Source organism: Octodon degus, unplaced genomic scaffold (assembly GCF_000260255.1).
Source record: "Octodon degus isolate 3935 unplaced genomic scaffold, OctDeg1.0 scaffold00002, whole genome shotgun sequence".
Classification (NCBI taxonomy): domain Eukaryota; kingdom Metazoa; phylum Chordata; class Mammalia; order Rodentia; family Octodontidae; genus Octodon; species Octodon degus.
Window position 1 is genome coordinate 28,951,646 of NW_004524578.1, and position 5,467 is coordinate 28,957,112.

A 5,467-nucleotide genomic window follows, 5' to 3' on the forward strand; every position below is an offset into this window, starting at 1 on the left:
ACCGCGGTCCCTGATGCTTTTGCTAAGCTTGTTCTAAGTAGGTGCTTTAGACCACTGAGCCATCTCTCCAGCCCCTTAAATAGCTTTTTGTACAGGTTTCAAGCCATTTTTCTGAAATATGCAGTTTTTTAATGAAAGTAATTATGATCTTTTCACATCTCATGGAACTGCTGTTTACACATTGCAACTTTATTTTTGTATTTCAGTACAGGTTCTATAGGGTCTCACTACAAATCAGACTCATAGGGATCCTCTGGTTTTCAGCCTCCGAAGAGCTGGGATTACAGGTGTGCACCACTACGCTCAGTCTCAGTCTGGCATGGCATGCTGGGGATCGAACCTGGTCGCTGCGCTGGCGCTTTAGTTCGCTGAACTATCTGGCTGGCCCTACACATTGCAACTTTTAAAACTTAGCCATATTTTTCAGAATTAACTTTTTGGAGGGAGAAAATTATCACTTGCTAAATGATTCTAAACTGTTGTTTGGGCTCTTACAATTAAATCCTCAGATTTTATTTTTTATTTTTCCTCAGATTTTATTAAAAATATAGTCTGTAGCTTTCTAGGTTCTTCACTAAAATTGGTTTACATAATATAAAGGTACACTCAGATTCTCACCAGGGGGCGGAAGCTGGCTGGCATGTGGTGCTGGGGGATTGAACCATGGTCCCTGTGCTTTGCTTAGCTTAGCTTGTTCTAAGTAGGTGCTTCAGACCACTGAACCATCTCACCAGCCCCTCAGATTCTTTTAAATATCTGGGTTTTTCCACTAGTAATACAGTGTGGGGAATATTTTGTTCATGCATACTTTAAGGTATAATAGATACTGTGAAAGGGAAAGAAACTGTTCAAAGGGAAAGAAAAACGGATGAGGGAAAGAAAAAGGGGAAAAGGAAAAAATGTATAAATATAGGATAGCTTGGATAATTGTACTGCTAATTCCTGCTGGTCTATTGAAAGGAATACTTAATGTTTAAATTTTTCTCTCCTTGTTAATTTTTTATAATTTTTGACCAATTTTGCATGATTGTGTCTGGTAATCTGAACTAATTTGAAGACAACAATGTGCAATATAACAACTGTTGACTAGTGTTTAGTGAAATTCTGTATTGTTTATATTTAACTGTCTTCTCTTTAAAAAATAAAGGCAAGGGGTGTCAATTTTGATTCTAGTTTCATAGTAAAGAAGTTGGTAGCGAATAACTGCCTACGTATGAATCATGTAATATACTGCCCAGCCCTTTCTCTTCTGGGTGTCGGTGAACAGGGCAGAAAGGGAAGAATGGGTTTTGAGGGGAAGGACAAGAGCTGCTCCTGTTTCCTGGGTATGAATTTCCTCCTCTGTGAGGGCTCAATGTCCTTGAAGAGTTCATGCCCTTGGAATGAGAGCTCAGAGGCTTGAGTCCAGAAACGTGTTGGCAGTCCCATTACTTTTCTGTGGGATTCAGAGCAAGCTTCTTGGATCTTTTAGCCTCTTTTATCATCTGCAAAATAAAAACAAGACCACCTATGCTGGCTATGATGAGTCCCAGTGGCTATCAGCACTCAGTGCCTCTTAGCTCTTACTGTTACAGTGCAGTGTTAGTCTCTGATGTTACAGGCTTCTAGCTGCTCATCAGCCCCACAGCGGTCGAGCCTTGTAGGCCCCCTGGCACTTTTCTAAAGGTCCACCACAGCTTTGGCTGTTTTTAGGGCACCCTACTGCCAACCTCTCTGGGGCTCAGCCTTCTATCTCTTGTGCTGCTACCAGCAGCAGTGTTGGGCCTGGCACGTCTGGCCTCTACCCTCCCTGCTGGTGGCAGCCTCAGGATGTCTTAGCCTTGGCATTTAGGCCTCTAACACCACAGGTCTTTGGTCTCCACTACCCCCACCATCTCTGGAAGTCCCTGGGTAAGAACATCTAAGATCTAAAAATGTAAGATCATTAGGTATAGAGTATATATCTTAGTCATCCTCTTGTTGCAGGGACACAATACCTAACATCCACAAGTTGTAGGAGGAGAGGTTTATTTTGGCTCATGCTTTCAGTGCATGGTTAGCTGGAAGCCAGGCAGACACACATGGCAGGGTGGAAGGGCCTGAGCACAGGACATCTGCTCCTGACCAACCCCTTCCATCCCAGACCCTTCCTGTGTAACACCAGACCAATGCACATGTGTGTTTTGTTTTTGATTTTTTTCTTTCTTTCTTTTTTTGGTCTTTTTGAGACAAGGTCTCACTATGTAGCGCTCAGGCTGGTCTCAAACTTTCAATGATCCTCCTGCTTCAGCCTCCCAACTCTGGAATTACAGGTGTGCCACCATGTCCTGTGTTGTTTCCTGGCTCCATTTCAGATCCCTCAGCCTGCTAGCACAGCACCAATCCAACCTGAATTACAGTGTGAGACCTTCTCTCAAATCCCCACCCCCAAGTTCTCACTGTATAGTTCAGGCTGACAAGGCAGACCTCAAACTCACTATATGCCCAGGTTGGCCTTGAATTCACAACCCTGTCTCAGCCTCCAAGTGCTGAGATTACAGATTTGTGCTCCCACACTTAGCTTTTATGTTTTTTAATGATACACCAAAAGAAATTCTTAGTTGTATTCTGTTAACTGGTTAGGTGCACCAAGCAATAGGTACACAGACTTAGAAAATAAAACATATAAGTCTAAAACATATACATGATTGAAAATATGGAAAATGTTTTTATTTTTATTTTTGGGGAACCAGGGATTGAACTCAGGCCTTTGCGCTTGCCAGGGAAGCGCTTATTCCACTGAGCCATCTCCCCGGCCTTGGAAAATGTTTTTAAAGTACATTATAATAAAACAGGCACATTGCCATTAATGCCCTCCCCCAGTACTCACTGTGAACACACTCAATGTTCGAGATTAGGAGTGTTACAACATCTGACAAAATGGAAGGTGCAAATCCACACTTGCTGAATTTCTGTATGAACTTATTCAAGCTTCTGACCACTCTAAGTACCCTGAACACCTCCATGTATCTTCTGTAGAGGCCAAACAAGAGACAAGGAAAGCGGGCAAATGTTGGCCAGTTTTGCTAAGTGAAGTCCCAAGCCCCAGGCCCCAAGCAAACAAGGTCTTTCTGTTGAGAAAGAGTAATTTCTAGGAGTAAAAAGGGCTCTCGTAAAGCCTGGCAAAGTTAGGATCTCAGGAATTTCTCACCTTCTCCTCCCAAGAAGGAAATACTACTTTTTCTTTGCTGGAAATGTCAATTACAAAATTTAAGTTAACAATCTTTTAACCTGGGGACCTCCTGGAAACAGGCATGTTATTATTTAGTCCTTCTCACTGGTGAAAGTTACTTAACTAGAATTCTTCTCAAAATATTGACTTAAGTGACAGAATAAGAGCATGGAAAAACTAGCTGGTGACCTTAAAGGATGACCTGTTAATGCCAAGATCACAGGACACATGTGCCCAACAGCTCCCAAGGCCCTGACGGGGAACCTGAGGTTTCCCATAGGCTGGCCTAGACCTGAGGTCAGCACCGCCACTCGGGATCCTTGTGCAGAGGTTCTTGTGGGTTTACTGAAGATTTGGGCTGCATGAAAGGACACAGCCAACGAGAGAAGCTTGTTATTGTGGCTTTCCTCACAAGAGCTTGCTCTTTTTCCTACAGGGTGAACTTTTGAGAAGGGTGTTGCTTTGTAGTGCAGGCTAGCCTCCAGATCTTGCCTTTGGCTCTTGAATACTGGAATTACAGGTGTCCACCACCACACCCAGTCCCAAGGGTGTACTTTTACTTTGCGTGGCCCAAGTTCACTCTGCAGAGCCAGTTTCTCATCTTTCTACTTCTTCAAATAGACTTTGCAATGGTTTTTGCTCATTTTTGTTCAATTCGTTGTTCCCGAGAACCTGGACTCCAACTGCAGGAGAGAACCACCCAAAACCCAGTAATGTTTAACTGGTGAGCTAACTTTAGAGTCAATCAATAACATTAACAAATTATGTGAGGGCAAAAACCTTAACCCGGGTGTGGTGGCACACACCTGTAATCTTAGCACTCTGGAGGCTGAGACAGAAGGTCATTGCAAGTTTGAGGCAAGTCTGGAATACATAGTTTAAGACCAAACAGAAATACATGGCAAGACCCTGTTTTTTAAAAAAATTTATTTATGTGTGTGTGTGTGTGTGGCCAGCTCAGCCCACCAGGGGGCGGGGCTGGCTGGCATGTGGTGCTGGGGGATTGAACCGCAGTCCCTGTGCTTTGCTAAACTTGTTCTAAGTAGGTGCTTTAGATTACTGAGCCATCTCACCAGCCCCCTGGTTTTTTTTTTTTTTTTTTTTAAATAATGTATTTGGTATAAGGTTTCACTAGGCAGCTTGGACTCATAGTGATCCTGTTTTCAGTAATCCCTGGGATTAACAGGCATCTGTGGTGGCTCAGCATGCCCAGGAACAAGGCAGGCGGGACCTGTGGTGTTGGGAATAGAACCCCAGTCCCTGTGCTTGCCTAAGCAGGAGCTTAGTCCACTGAGCTATCTTACCAGCCGTGACATGACCCTGTGTTAACCCCTCCACTGTAATCCTTTAAACTAGGTGTGTATGGTACTCGGTTTCACTGGAGAGCTCTGAGCCTTAATGATGTTGGAATATAGAATAAGTTTTGGTGGAAAAAACAGGTACAGAAAAAATGGGGAAAATAGAAGCCAGGTATTGTGTCACACATCTGTAATCCCAGCACTGGGATGCCGAGGCAGGAGGATCACCATGAATTCGAGGCCAGCCTGAGTTACAATACTGAGTTCAAGGCCAGCCTCAACTACACAGTGAGACCCTATCTCAAAAAACAAAACGGGGCCGGGGAGATGGCTCAGTGGAATAAGCGCTTCCCTGGCAAGCACAAGGGCCTGAGTTCAATCCCCGGTTCTGCCAAAAAAAAAAAAAAAGCCCCCCCCCCAAAAAAAAAACCCAAACCACCATCAAAAACAAGAATGGGAGATAGCCAAAGAAAGACTGAGAAAGAAAATCTGGCTGTGACTTTGGTAAACTTTCGGTCATGAACTAGTCCATGGGTCCAGGATTTGCTGTCAGACAAACAGAAGGCATCTAGAGAGCACACACATGGCAACTGGCCTCAAAGCTGTGGGAGCCCGGCATCTGCTGCTACAATTGGGGATGCCCAGAGACACTAGAAAGTGGCAAGGGTGGGGTGGGTCACACACTTAATAGAAGAAAACATTCTGGGTAAATTAGAATTCTCTTGAACATATAATGTTGGGGCCGGGGAGATAGCTCAGTAGAATAAATGTTTCCCTGGCACCTGCAAGGGCCCAAGTTCAATCCCTGCTTCTGCAAAAATACAAAAAAACAAAAACAAAAAACCATATAATGTTCAGTGGACATGTTTAGGCTAAAAGGCTAATTTCTCAATGTTACAGTTGAGATTCATGGAGATATTTATTCCAGAAGCAGTACTTTCTTTTTTGTTGAGTTAGGGTTTTTTTTTTTTTTTTTTTT